This window comes from Pelobates fuscus, chromosome 11, assembly GCF_036172605.1.
Source record: "Pelobates fuscus isolate aPelFus1 chromosome 11, aPelFus1.pri, whole genome shotgun sequence".
Taxonomy (NCBI): domain Eukaryota; kingdom Metazoa; phylum Chordata; class Amphibia; order Anura; family Pelobatidae; genus Pelobates; species Pelobates fuscus.
In genome coordinates, this window is record NC_086327.1 from 39,446,953 (window position 1) to 39,462,866 (window position 15,914).

At 37.6% G+C, this 15,914-nt stretch overlaps 1 protein-coding gene across 3 annotated transcripts in view; it reads left to right on the top strand.

The window, feature by feature from the left end:
- The first annotated feature begins 5,439 nt into the window (after positions 1-5,439).
- The window catches only part of TEAD2 (TEA domain transcription factor 2), an 83,852-nt gene continuing 73,377 nt past the window's right edge, over positions 5,440-15,914 (top strand). For all 3 annotated transcript variants that reach the window (XM_063436258.1, XM_063436260.1, XM_063436259.1), the window contains exons 1-2: positions 5,440-5,904; positions 6,255-6,374. The gene's annotated coding sequence lies outside the window, so the exon portion shown is untranslated. The remainder of the gene's footprint in view (positions 5,905-6,254; positions 6,375-15,914) is intronic.

Consider the following 15,914-nt stretch of genomic DNA (forward strand, 5'->3'; position numbering starts at 1 on the left):
CCCCCCATGTACAGGCTTTATAGAGTTTTTGGAAAGTTACAGGGTCAAATATAAGGGTCAAATATTTTTACATTGAAAATTGCCAGGTTGGTTATGTTGCCTTTGAGAGCGTATGGTAGCCCAGGAATGAGAATTACCCTCATGATGGCATACCATTTGCAAAAGAGGACAACACAAGGTATTGCAAATGGGGTATGTCCAGTCTTTTTTAGTAGCCACTTAGTCACAAACACAGGCCAAAATTAGCGTTCAATTTAGTTTTTTACTTTTTTCACACACAAACAAATATGAACGCTAACTTTGGCCAGTGTTTGTGACTAAATGGCTACTAAAAAAGACTGCACATACCCCATATTAAATACCCTGTGTTGTCTACTTTAAAAAAATATGTACATGTGGGGTGTGATTCAGAGATTTATGACAGATAATAGTGTTACAATGTCACTATTGATACATTTTAAAAATATATATTTTGAAACAGCAATTTCCTATTTGTACTTATAGCCCTATAACTTGCAAAAAAAAAAGCAAAAAAGCACGTAAACACTGGGTGTTTTTAAACTCAGGACAAAATTTTGAATCTATTTAGCATTTTTTTTTCATTAGCTTTCGTTGGTAAGTAAAAGATTTTTCAAGCAAAAGTCAAAAAACATGTTTTTTTTTTTTTTCAATTTTTCACCATAATTTATAATTTTTTTAAAGTAAATTATATGACATGATACAAATAATGGTATGTAAAGAAAGCCCTTTTTGTCCTGAAAAAAAAACGATATATAACTTACAGCTAAACACAAACACCACAAAAGTGTTAACAGAGCCGGTCCTTAATGTACAACATGGCCAAAACAGGCTGGTCCTGAAGGGGTTAAGGGGGTTAAAGAAGCATAAGAAATGTTATGGTGACTACATTGTACCTTATATTTACATAACTGGTTATCATTATGTCATTTCATACAAAATGTTCTTGCCACAGCTCCTAAATGTGTGCCTCTTTGACCTTTTGACATGTTGATGTTGACCAAAGGTGGAAAAAAGATAACAGTGTCAATGGGAGCACTAAACAAATCCTATAAACGCATGCTCAGCGGGACTTTATGGGATATGTAGTTCAATACTCAGGTTAATCTGTGAACAGGGATGAACAAAGCCAATGAGCAGACATCGTAGAAACACGGAGAGCAGAGGATTATGGGATAGGAAACTAGCATTCTAAGGAAACTTCAAACTTTAGTGTTGTTTTTTTCTGTAGAACATAAATAAATCTCCCCATAATTTGCAGTTTTCATTGGCTCATCTTTCTTGCTGCTCACTTGGGCACATCAAGAATGTAGCTGGATAACTTTTTCACCAGTCAGTGTTACTTATACAAACCATGGTACCATACAAATCTATAAGAGTTGCACTGAGCAAAGACATTAATGTAACTAATGGACACACTAAGCTGCAGAACACTTGCCGTTTTGAATATATATATTTTTTTAAACTTTTTTTTGAATAGTAGAGGTTGGAGCCATATCACAGTTCCTGTCATGGAAATATACAAGAGAGCCTGTAAAAGGTAGTGGAGACTTCTATGGAGTGCATATCCTAAATTACTATGTGAATAAGCAGGGGATTCGTAATTTACTTATGTGTCATATTTAAAGTGGAACTGTCACTTCTTTGAAGTTACAATCTCTCTGTCCCTCACCCCATTAAATTAGATGGCAGTTTTTACTGGGGAGAGTAGTGCTGTAGAGGTAAGTATTCTCTGGACACCAGAAGTGGTAGGTATGCATGTGAGTGCATGCTGTCCCGGGCCTTTCTTTCAAAGTTCTGTAAAGATGCACGCATTTTTATGGTGCCTGCACGTTTGTTAGTATACAGCGGGGCAAAAAATGTAAAGTCCTACTCCACCAGCCAAACCTTACTCGTTACTCGCCACTGCAAACTGGAGGGTTTATTACCCACTCATCACGGCTTAATTTGTAATTGCCAGGGCAGATTTTAAGTCGCCAAAGGCTAGTGGCATGTGAAAAGTTTGAGCCCTGTGGTAGGGGTTAAATGAAATTGTATGCTGTGGCATTTTATCCTGTGCCTTGTTGGACATACACTGTGAATTGAAAATCAAAACATTTAGGAATTTTTTTTAAAGAAAGTATAGATTTTACAGGTTTTTTTAAACCTACCTGCCATATCTGATAAATAGTTTAAATGAGTGATTAAGCAGCCATTGCTGCATTTTCACTAGAAAGGCCTGTAAAGACATCAGGGGAGGGGGGACATAGTCCCCTGCTGTGGGCAACTTGGGCAACTTGGGTGGAGGTCTTTACATTAAAACATGAGGGGTGGACAGATCACTACCTATATATTATTGTCTATTCCCTGCCCACACATGTGACTAGTGGGTGGGGGCTATTAAAAAATGGTTGGGATATCCCAATAAAACCCCCAGCCCATCTTTAGTCTGCTACTTATTTAGTATGGGTAAAACTAATGTTCCCGACCCGTGGGTGGTGTATGGAGGCTCTAATAATAAATTCAGGGAGAGGGTGGACATGCCATTGCTCACCCCCCTGGGTGGTTAGGGGTTTCCAAGCCGTAAGCCAACCCCTTTACATGAACCCTACCTCCCCCCATACCCTAAGAATAGTGAGGTGGTCCTTTAAAGGGACACTCCAGGCACCCAGACCACTTCTGCTCATTGGAGTGGTCTGGGTGCCAACTCCCACTACCCTTAACCCTGCAAGTGTAATTATTGCAGTTTTTCATAAACTGCAATATTTACATTGCAGGGTTAACTCCACCTCTAGTGGCTGTCTATCATGCTGTGTGAGGACCTCCAGCGTCGCTCAAAACCCCATAGGAAAGCATTGAAATGATTTTTCAATGCTTTCCTATGGGGAGACGTAATGCGCATGCGCGGAATTTCCGCGCATGCGCATTAGGTCTCCTCGGCCGGTGAGCGAGATTAGTCTCGCCCACCGGCCGACGTAATCACTGGGAGGAGCGTCGCGGAGGCGGAGACAGCGGCGAGGGACATCGCCGCTGTCCCAGGTAAGTGACTGAAGGGGTTTTCACCCCTTCAGTAACCGGGGATTGGTGGGTGGGAGGGAGAGGGACCCTCCAGTGCCAGAAAAACGGATCGTTTTTCTGGCACTGGAGTTTCCCTTTAAACTAATCCTGTACAATTAAAAAAGTATACCTACCATCAGTAGTCTTCTAAGTCTTATTTTCTTCAGCCCCAGAAAAGGCCAAAATAAAATCCATATACTTGATTATTTTTGGCATTTTTTGTGAATTTTGAAAAACAAAATTGTTAAAATGTGTATTATTACGGAAAAACTAAATTAAAGGATCAATATAGGTTCAGGAACATAAACATATATTCCTGACCCTATAGTGCTAAACCCACCGTGTAGGTGGCTGGCCCCCTCTTAGCCCACCCATAAAAGTTTAAAACTCACCTTATTTCCAGGAGCTGGCTCCGCCCCTTTGTGACATCATCAAAATGGCCGATTTTTAGCCAACCCAGATTGGCTAAAACCGGCACAGGGGCGGGCCAAATGCCATTTTTGCCAATCAGGACCTCCTCATAGAAAATTCAGCGTCTCCATGCAGAGTGTGGGGATGCTGAACGGCAGGGCTGCCTACTGTGCAGCCCTGAGCAAGGAAGCCCCTGTAGTGGCCATCTAAGGAGTGGCCATTTGGAGGTGCCCCTTTGGGCAATGTAAACACTGCCTTTTGCATGAAAAAAGCCTGAAGGGAACTATTATACTCACCAGAACAACTACATTAAGCTGTAGTTGTTCTGGTCACTATAGTGTCCATTTAATATTTAGTCTTTGTTGGTGTCATTTTTGCTCCAAAAGTAGAGAAATTCCAATGGAAAACACAAGTTATTGTTTTTTTTTTACTTCACTTTTAGAATTTTCTTTATCAGAAATGCAATTTCTGCCCAATGTTTACAGTAGCTCTGTCACATTGAGAGGTCTGTGCATGTTTCATAAAGACTCTTAAAAGTGAAATGCACCTCTTGGTGTATGGTTGCCAAGGAGAGATGAACACAGATATAATTACTTGAAGGTCTTGTGGGCGCCATCTTTTCTCCTCGCGCTTTGTCCACCGGGGGCAGCGTCACTTGTGTTCTGACACATTTAGGACAGTACAAAACAGAATTCGATAAAGTTTCCAGCAAAGCAAGAGAAAAGCCGTTTCCCTATTGATAACACTAGTGATGGCTGAAGAAATGGACAAAAACTTCCCTTGGACGTTTTGCATTTTGTCAAGTTTTGGCAACTTTGGACCATAAAATAGTCTCTAAACTGTCTTATATCACATTTAATTGCATTGGAATTTCAATGAAATCCCAAGAAAGTCAATATGTTTAATTCACAACGATTACATATTTGTGAAATACTCAGAAGTCAATGTGCCGCTTTAAATCCTTGGATGGCCATCCCTCCTTCTTTTCACGATAATGACCCTGAGAGATGCTAATGGAAGAACCCTGGTCATTAAAGTGAACCTGTCGTGTAAAAAAAAACTTACCTGGAATTGCTCCCATATACATTGAATACACCATATATCATAAAGATAAGTGACATTTTGTCACTACTTATTTTGCAAATCTGTTTGCGCCAGAGACACTTTCTTGTGGTGCTTGCGTTTTATTTGGAACTTACGGAGGTATTTCAGTCAACTCGGCAACACTTTTGTATTTCTATGTGCACTTTGTTTATTGTTACATTTTTACCAGATTTTTTGTTTTTTATATATATAGTCTTGACCAAGTGACACATCGTTAAAGTGATCTGACTGAGATTTGAAAGTGAGTTTCCCGGTTCCATGACGTTACGACCACTCTAACCTGCCAATATATTGCCATCAATTGTACATCACGTTTTTTGGTTTTTTTTAGACTATTAACCCCTTGAGGACACATGACATGTGTGAAATGTCATGATTCCCTTTTATTCCAGAAGTTTGGTCCTTAAAGGGTTAAAAAAAAATTAACTACACGAGTTTAATGTAAATACCTCATACCTGGTGCCACATCAATTTACAGGACTGAGAGTGTAATGATTTCATCCTCAATAAGAATTCATTAATGAGTCACAGTCAAGATGGCCTCCTTGAACAGAGGCTATCTACTGGTTTTACTACATGCCATTAAACCCACTCCACTACCACCAATAAAAAGTGTCAGCTCTTTTTTTTACCAAGAGCTTCTGCAGAAGCTGAGGTCTTTTCCTTCAAGTATTTCTAGTTGTGTTGAGCTGCGCTGATTACAGCACCCATTCCTGTAAATCCATAGGAGTTATATGATCCACTGAGGTTTTTTGTCTTCTTTCCCACCGTTTTCAGAGACCTTCTCCTCCGTCCCGGTTTTACAACTTGTTACACAATGATCGGTGGCAAGGCAGCCATAGAAGAGCAGACATGAGGAGGAGCTTTGGACTCATTTGAGCTCCACTCCTTTCATGCTCCTCCCCTGAACTGCAACTGACTCACTGAGCTAATTTCATTCCTCTTTCATTCCAGAGATTCCTCTGAAAAGCTGTCACCTTTCCAAAATACCAAGCCAGCTTCCCAACTACCACCACCAGCACCACCACCAACAACAGCAGCAGGGCTAGCCAGAGAGTCCTCCTCATCCTCACCTGACCTTCATATCACACACAGGAGGAGGGGGCAGAGACAATCCCTCTCAGTGCTGCCCCAAAAAAAAGAAAGAAAAGAAAAAAAATACAAGTCTTTCCCTTACAAAGTACTGACCAGAGCTGCATATTCTATACCCCCCTCACCCCCCCCCCCCCTCTCACCCCCCATTCTTGTCTAGGCTGCTGGGTTCTTAGAATACCCCAATAGAATTACCCTGTATGTTACAATGTTAAAACTCTGCACATTTGGACTACTGGCAAGGTAAGCACAGAAAAACTTCAGATATGTGCTTTTTTCACTCTCTCTCCCTGTCTGTCTATCACAGGATCTGGGAGCTTGAAATCCTTGTCGTTTCTGGCATGTTTGGCATTTTTTGGGTTCCTTTCTCTGTTCCTGATCACTTTGAGCTTGGATTGCGCTGGAGAAGAGGATAACTACTGGGTTTTCTCTCAGTCCTCTCCAAGATCCCTGAAGGGGCTTTTTGTTTTAAAAAACTTTTTGTAACATTTCTCTCCTTTTTGGTAGAACTTCGTGGTCTGTGATTCTCTTTACTCCTACTTAGAGGTGGATAATGGATCATATATTCTCCTGTGCTTTGTTTTTTCTCCCAGATCCTGAGATCAAGTTAGTGTTCACCCTTGGGGTACAAGCAAAATCTTTGAAGATCAAACTATTAAAGACCTCCTGTGTCTGTGACCCTATTTTTCGTTGTGAGAGGAGTTCTCTTCTCTGTAAGTAAAACTTTTTTTTTATATATAAATATATATATTATTCTGTTGCTGTTAGTTTCTTGATAAACAATTATATTTATTGTGTTTCGTTATATAGTTGAAAAAAAAATAAAAAATCTTATTTTAATGATTTATTTTCACACCCAGAAAAAAAAAAAGCTCTGCTCTGGGCTGCTTTAGAGCTCTGATTTCTTTGTTTTTCCACCTTACTGCTGAGCTCAGCACAATTTAACCGGCGCGCGGGGGGAAATCATGGAGTTTACAATCAATCTTGAATTTGTTACAAGTTTAGATCTACTTGCCCTCTAAGTTCTACTGTAAGCCGCCATGTTTTTTTTTTAGTCCACTCACATATTCGAACTATTTCTTTTTGAACGTTCCATTTTTAAATCGGGTGTGTGTGAGGGAGGGGGAGGGGTGGTCGCACGTAAATAATATTTACATAACAAATTGATAAATAAATATTAGCTTTACCCCCTCCCTCAGCAGATTAGCTGGTGTATTATGTAAAACAATATAAAAAAAAAAAACAATAAGGAAATTAGTTTTCCTGAATTAGTTTGTGGTGAACATGCATTCTATGCTATGATGTATTGTCACAGCAAATAGCTTAGATATTACATCCTTTTTTTTTTTTTTTTTTAAAGTGTTTTTTATTTTGTATGGATATGTGTGTTTGTTGTGTTAATCTGAATGTATGTATATATGCTTGTTTGTTATTGTTGTGTTAATGTGAATGTATATGTGTGTGTGTGTGTGTGTTTGTATGTTAGTGTTGTGATAATGTGTGTGTGTATTAGATATAATATTTATATATTGCCCTAAGGCTAGGGGAGACAGGGTGCCCTTGTTTTGCTGTGGGCAGGGAAGCTGGTATCTGGGTTTCATAGAGATGCCATATTGCCTAACTGTTGCTGAACAGCTTGTGTGAAATGGGAGCTGGGATGGAAAGGCAGAAGGAGGGGAGGGGGAATAAAAAAGGAGGGAGAGGGGCAGATAAGGAGGGAACAGTGTAGCCTTTCAAAGTTTGCTCTCTTTGTTCAGCTGTCCTGTGCAGATCTACCATACAGGCTGTGCACTCTGCCTGTATTTATTTTGTAGTACCAGTGTGCAAATACAGCAGGAAAAGCCTTTTTCCTCTCTTTCTTTTCACTGTGTTTGGCAGTAAACAAATCTGTAATGATTTAACCTGATGCAGGCAGAAATAGCCTTACAATGGCCTCTAGACTCTTTTATGTACTTTTTTAACCCTGTGAGTACCCAGCACTAGCCTGACTCAGGAATGGTTACATGTATTCCCCAACACAGCATTTAAAGGTATAATTATTGTTTTGATCTCCCCCCGCACCTCCCCCCAACTATTATGTGGGAATTGTTGTAAAAATAATTGCTCAGATTGAATATATGGAAGGGGGGGGGGGGGGGGGGGGGGTGGTGGTGGTCGGGAGGTGTGCCAGTTTAGTTTGGGGGTTGACTGGACCTTGCATAAAATAGATAGTTTTAATGAAAAAAAAATATTTATTACTTGCTCACATAGTTATTCATTAAACTCCAAATAGAAGCAGATTTAAAATCTCAATGGCACAATGAACACAAACATAGCTGATTTTAATTTACTACATACATAGTTTAATAAATAACTATTCAACTTCAAATTTAAAATTCAATGTTCTCAATATGTATATGATTTTTTGTAGATTTGTTATTTTGACCTGACATTTTCAAATTAAGGATTCCGTTCACCCCCTATTCATAATTTAGTGAACACGAGTTTACAGTAAAATAAACACATTCCTTTTTGTTTTTAATATAATCTAGTTTGATACTTTATTGTTGCTCTGTTATTTTGGTTTTGTACAGTAATGCATTATCTAATATAGTTGACTGGTATAAATAAAGATTGTTAGGATTATTAACTAGAGTAAAAAATGTCAGGAATTCTAAGTAAATTTCAATTGTAAGGTCACATAACTGAATTGGAAAAATTCCTCAAGTCTGTAATGCTTCAAGTTCAGATTTTCTGATCTAAAAATTTGCAACTCACTTTGAATTCTCTCTATAGTGAATAGCTCTGTAACGGATTTTGAATAACTTTAAAGTTTAGTTGCATAGGCTGTGCTTAGTAACATGTAACTGAGCATGCAATGTAATCCCATTGTACAGCGCTTTGCAATTTGCTGGCGCTATATAAATAATAAGATAGTAAAAATAATACAGTGTGCGTGTATTGGGGGGTTGAGAGAGCTGTAGTTATAATATAATAAACCTACCATATCTCATGGTAGTCTCACAAATGAGTGCCACACACCACAATTAGATCAGTAATAATTTAGGCTCTACTAAAGTATGGATTAAAAGTGAATTTCAACTTTCAGGTTATGATAGCTGAATTTGGAAAAGCTGTGATTTTAGTTCGGCTGCTTTGTTATAAAAATTTGAATTCACTTAATTTCTGACCAGTGAGTGACACTGTAACACTTATTAACCCTGTCAGTACAGAACATTTTACAATAAAAAAAAAAAAGAAAAAAAAACAGGAAGCAAAGGTAAAAATGAAAGTTATGTGTAGGATGTATTTGAAGCAAATGAAATTAAGGCAAAAAATCTTTGCAGAATATCACATTTTCACTTTATTTCCCTCATTCATTTCAGAAGTATTCTGGGAATGTGAAGTACTAGCGTATACAGTATCTCTTGTCTTTCAATCGTACAGAAGGAGTGCTAAAAGTTTGCATAGAACCAAACATTCCATTTTTAGAACTTTCACTAGATTTGTAGTTTAAAAAGTATACAAATGCCCGACTACCCTGCTCACAGGTGTTTGTAAGGAATCTGCTGCTATTTCTGTTAAACAGAGGTGATCAATGGGTTTGCATGCATGTGAGTGTGTATCTAAAATGTCTTGCTAAAAAGAGGAAATTGTGTAGCTGTGATTGTTGATTCCTGAGAGCAGTGTGTACTTTTAGAGCAACTCCAAGCACTGTAGATAAGAAAACAGTACACAGAGTGCCAGTTTATTGTGAATACACTGGCCAGACGGCTTTACACACTGTTGTCAGATATGCGATTATAAAGCATGTATTGCTTGTAGTAAGATTGCAACAGTTTTTCTGATTTGACATACATGCGTTCGTTGCCTTTCCCTATTCTTTAAAATCAGGCTAAACATTAATGAATTAGATTGATCGTTTTTGACAGTGTTGTTCTCCGTTTGCATTTCATTCAGTGAATTTTTATTTTTTTTTTTTTTACTATGTGACATTCTTGTAGAATGAAACTCGCATTCTTCTTTGTTACTGCATTCCTGGGAAACACCATTGGCTATTTGATATGGCACGAGTTTTTTTTATACCATCAAATGATTTAAAAATGGATTTGAACACTTAAAACACAGAGTTAAGGAAGTCCTTTGTGTTCAGTTTTATACAAGCAGCTTTCAAGTTGCCAGGGTTAGATCATTGATTTTCAAGGAGACTTAGGTCAGGATCTTAAATAAAGCCACTGTCCTATCTCGGTGCCAAGTTACCGTCAAGACAAACTGCTGGCAAAAGCTGTCATCGTCGTTTTCATTGGACTCACCTGGTTCCCAGCTCCAGAGCACATGATATATGTAATACTCAAGTCCCTGAAACGGGCTGGGGTATTTTTTAGTGAATACCCAACATATTAACTTGTGGGTTTTCTCTAAAATTAATTTTATTGACACATGTTTCTCCCAGGCAATTGAGAAGATTATTCATTCATCACATTGATCTAAAAATGGAAGCTACTCTACTTATAATGAATAACTCCTAAGATTCTAAGCCATCGGTAGCAAGCACAGTATTCTTCTCCAGAAAGCAATGTTTTTAAGCCTTTTTAACTTTAAAACATATTTAGTTTAAAAAAAAATAATATTTGTCAATGGACTTATTAATAAATCTATGAGTTACTGACCCATAAAGCTGGCACTTTAATTCCTGGAGTTCTAACTGCAATAAAAACTTGGCAGTTTTCTTAACTTTAAAAACAGAGGTATCTGGAAAAATTTAAAAAAATATATTTAAATTGAAAAGATGTATTTTAGTGTCGGTTTTGTGTATACATAAACCAAATGGATATCAGGTGCATAGTCAGTAGCAATAGCTGAATTTATTTGGGCAACCGATGTGCTAGTCTGTAGCAGCAGTATTATTAGCCCAGCCTTAGCAGAGATGATTCAGTGTGGTACTTGTTAAGTAATAGTTTCTATAAGGACTTTAATTTAGAACCAGTTGATCAACAAACATGCTGAGTCACTACATAGAATGTTTGTGTTGATCTTCATAAGGGTTAATATGAATATAAATAAGCCAGCTCATTTAGAAAGTATGTTTTTATGTATGGTGTGTATATTTATATCATGTTTGTGTATTATTATAATGTATTCTTCTTAGTAGTGCATGTAATCACACATTAGCACAAAATGCATCACACATGTCTAGGGATAATAGCGCAACGGTATTGAAAACCAAAGAGTTAAAGGACTCTTTTCAATAAACTGTGAGACTTAAGCAGCCACAGCAGGATAGCTTGGGTAATCTAGAGGCCAACGTGGCAGACAAGTCTTGGCAAATTCACTGTCCACTTTGTCATCACAGTATAGACCAGGGGTAGGCAGCCTATAGCACTCCAGATGTGGTGGAAATGTAGTCTAAAACATCTTGAGTGCTGATGGTTGCCAGACAATGGTATAGACTTTCCCCTTGGCTTCTTAGTGACGTGGGAACTCACCAAGCTACTTTGGCATGACCTTCCAAAGTCAGCCTAGATTCTTTTTAGAGATGGCTAGTGTTGGCACTGTAACTGCACTGTAAAAGCGGTGTACTTAATCCAGTACTAGTCAGTTGGCAATTATGATTAGTTACTAGCAACAACAAAAAAACACACCCAGAGTTTTCCTCAGAAAGGCAGATGATACATTGTTCCTCAGTAAAGTCTCCCTTTCTGAGGAAACCCTCTGGGTTTTTTTGTGTGCTATTTTCCAGTGTATGTTTGGAGTTTGACTTTCCCTACTGGATCATCGCATTGGTATTGCTCCCTTATTGGCGTGTGCAGTCCCCAATACGTGTACACCAATTATCACTGTTTTATTGAGTATGCTGTAAGATTCTAGGTGATATGTTGAAAATCACCACTTAAAAGTTGAATTGTGCTCAACACAAACCCTTAATGATAAGATCTTATAATATGGTATTCATCACACTTTATTATAGTCCAAATGCATTTTGGAGCTTTACAGAACTGTGTATCTCTGTCTTAAAAAGCATTACTCGAAATGTGTAGGAAACAATGTCCTCTCGGTTGGGCTCTTAACCCTTTTGTAAATAATGACACACATCTCTCTTTCCTCTTTGAGCCCTGGCTATAATCCTTTATCTCAGTTATTGTGATACCCTACTAAGTTTGTTTGCCATTCTCATAAGTTGATAAACCGGTTTCTGTTTCTAAGCTTGCTTTACTTAGTTTCGATTCATTTAATTTTGCAGTAGGATTTGTTATTTTGAATTTGAACCTGATTAGATATGTTGTGATTTTGAACATTCTGTATTCCTTAGTAGAGATAACTAACCCCCATTGTAGTGCTGGCTTAACCAGCTGACTCGCTCACAAGGTGTTCTTAGTGGACAGGTATCCTAGAATATCTGTAAAGATAATTGACCTATTTTTCATGCTCTCACGCTTTTTTATGACATTTAGAAGTTAAATCACTTTCTTTAAGCAGCTCTAGTCACACCTCCCTGCATGTGACTTGCACAACCTTCCTAAACACTTCCTGAAAATAAATATTTAATGTTTAAACTTAGAATGTATTATCTCGTCCTCTAGTAATAGCTTTCTTGACCCTACAGGAGTCGCCTGTGTGTGATTAAAGTTCAATGTATGGTGCAGTACATTCTAAAGCAAGTTAATATCTGATTGACACAGCAAATGGTTTCATTTTCAAAGCAATTTAACTTGTGGATTGCAGTAAACTGAGCAATGAGACTGCAGGGGCATGATCCAGACACTGAAACTGCTTCATTAAGCTAAGGTTGTTCTTGTGCCTATAGTGTATAAGCTTTATTTTTTATTTCTTTGTAGTGTCAGTATGTCAAACTTCTTGCAAGCTGCTCTGTACTTTGGTGAGACTACAAAGCCTATCTTTAGAGTATGCTAAATAACTAAACTGACTGAATCTAGATGTGCCTTACACCTTTCTCTACCTGGTTCATAACCTAATTTCTGGAAAGTTCCTGTATTACCTGAGCAGCATGTTTACCTTAACTCCCTACGGCTCCTGCAGCCTCACGGCTATTTCTGTCACTTTACTTACTGTTACCTGTTACTGTAAGTGGGTCTAGCTGATTTCTCATGCAGAGCGCCGCTAACATGAAACAAAAAACATAAAATCTCCACCAATGTAACATCTGGGAAAAAAATCTGCCATTATCCCCTCAAACACAAGCAAGAATATTTATTGGTCACCAAATTTTAGAGAAATAAACCTGAATCGCAAAATTTCAGCTAAAGTAGACAGGCTGTGCTTTTTTTGAGTTGCATAATTTTTTTAAATCAGCAATTTTAGCCTTAATTTGCCCATACCGATTTTATTTGCTCACGTACACCTTTACCAGATCTCTTGCTACAATCAGTCATAATCTATTATACCAGTATACAAGTGCTTGTGTTTAATTGTGATATATATGAGAAATCTCACTGTTGTATTCCTAGCAAGACACATTCGTAAATAAATAAGTAAAAAAATGCTCTAAGCAACTCATGCATGCATTAAATTAATTGGGCAAGTAAAACTGCATTGCAAGCTGTTGTTTGTTGTAAATCTGTTAAAACAAAGCAACCTGAAGCAAACAGGGCTGCCCACAAGTCTGCTGAATGATTGGGGAGATTTAACTATCCCTCCTTTCCTGTTTATTGCTGGCAGTTCACGGGGCTAAACATATATACACAACAATTTGCGTATTATGACACTGTGAACACCCTACCCTTTCAATAGCAGGGGCCACACAGAAGCTCAACACATATTTACACCATCTGCATAAAATAGACCAATCTCTGTGGTGAAAATAAAAAGCTATTCTTTGAGGTGATTCTGTTAAATAAATACAAAGTGCATCTTAAACCCTAGACAAATATCATGATTGGGATTGGCCTAGTTAACACCTTCGCCGCTAGCAGTGAGATCTCTGCATGTGCGGGTTTTCTACATATATATAAAATCTACACATTTTTTTTACTAAATGTTCTTTTTTTTGTTAGATGCATTCTTGCACCTTTGGTGCATTGAAGTTCACTTTAAAAGTTACACTGTTTCACTTGTACTATTATTTAGATTTTTACTTGGTGCTATCAATGCATTGTGTGCTGTCAGATGAAATGAATGTTTTGCTTTGAAATCATTTAACCAGTTTACATCGTACTGCCTTAGGCATAATATTAGGATCTACATTACCCAATGTACAGAAACAGCCTATGTATGCTGATTCGTATAAAGTGAGCTATTTTGGCAGTGATGCAGGCATTACTAGAATAGTTTATTTTCTGGAAGAGAGTTTGGCAACATTGTCTTTTAGCAATGTAACATACATCTGTTTAGAGTGGCTCTGTTACCCTCTCTCCAAAATTATTATTTCATTATATCATAAAGATACAATCTTTATGAAATATATATCGACTATGTTGGAATTTCACTGGAATTCCAAAGCTGTCAAAAGAAATACTAAGACAAAATAGGGACTAGTACGCTTAACAAAAGGCGAATCTGAAAAGTGCTACTGCCGTCCAGCTTAGCATTTCCCCCAATGGTCACTAGTGAGACGAAAAGGGCATTGTATATTAAAACACCCAGCACAGCAGGGTGTACAAAGACTGTAGCTGGTGAGAGAGCTGCTGTAAAGCCAGTTTGAAAATATATGGAGTGTTAAGGCTAGTATCACTAATTTAAGAGAGATGTAAACATTACTGCATTATTCCATTTTTAGATGTTTGGAACATACATTCCCAGTACAGTTTTATCTACTTGTGTTATGATTCAACTGTTTTTTCTTTTCCATTTAAAGGAACTGTGAATTGAAAAATGGGTTTATAATGCATACATATGTCAGAACTTCATTTTAATTATTTTCAGAGTACAATAACACATTCTTCTTCTTCTTATTGCCATTTATATAGCGCCAACAGATTCCGTAGCGCTTTACAATATTATGAGAGTGGGATTTAACTATAAATAGGACAATTACAAATAAACTTACGGGAACAATAGGTTGAAGAGGACCCTGCTCAATCGAGCTTACATTCTATAGGAGGTGGGGTGTAAAACACATTAGGACAGGAACATTTTACAGTGGCCCGGATAGGGTCCCACCTGTGTAGAGCCCTGAACCCAATCATCATAGGGACTGGATAAGGATTGCATCCACAATCTGCGCATGACCCTGTTTGGCATCTCAGTACATGCGCTGACAGGGTATCTATGTGAGTCACCTCTTGGTACTTATGTGCTACTGATAACATTGCTTTTCGACCATCCAACTGGCCACTTCTCTTAAACCTCACTGTACTTCCTGCTTTAATTTAGCTTAGGGCTTGATTATTAGGTACTTTCCCTAAAAAACATCTGTAGTGAGATGGAGGATTAAGATCCAGACTCTATTGTTTGCCAGAAGGCAGTAAGATAAGCTCTTGTTAGTTTTATCTAGCAGGTCAAGATAAGACAATTGCTTTATATAAATAAAACATTTATATGCAGTCAAAAAACGCAACACATGGCCACCAGCTTTTAAATGCATTGATTTAATATGCTTTCCGAATGGTTCAATATTGTTAGAAAAAAAACCTTCCAAATTATTTATCTACAAAACCATCTACAGACCTCATGGTGACTTGTGTTAATAAATCATTTGAAACGTTTTATCAAAAAGTATTGAATCATTGGAAAGCTTATTATATTGAGACCTTTTCTAGTAAGAATTCTATTCACTAACCAGTGAATTGAAGTTAATTAAAATCTAAATTGTAGGCCAACATACCTGCGTTGCAAACATTCTTTGACTCTGGTATTTATCAGTTGGATAGAATTAGCTTAAACTCATGTGTCAGGTCACCATGATTCACAACTGAGTGACTAAAAACCCTTAGTAATGTTTATTATCCACTCGTTATGGATTTAAATAGTGTTATGATTATATATATGAAGTGTCATAGTAATCTCTATTGTTCCTAACCAAGACATACAAGTTAGAAAAAAACATTTATATATATAAAAATATGTGATGAGTGCCGTGTTCAAGCAAGCAAGTGTTAGCCAAAAAGGACATCCTTACCAGAAATTAAAGGAACACTCTTACCATAATGATTATGTTGTCATAATGGCTCTGGCGTTTCCCCAGTTTAAGTAGCAAAACTTTTTTTTTAACAGTTTAACGTCTTACCTGAGGTCCATTACTAATGTTGAATAGCAGGAACATTCTAAGCAGGAGCTTCCGTTAGCTCTTCTGAGCTAAGCTCTAAAGCTCAAGGCTT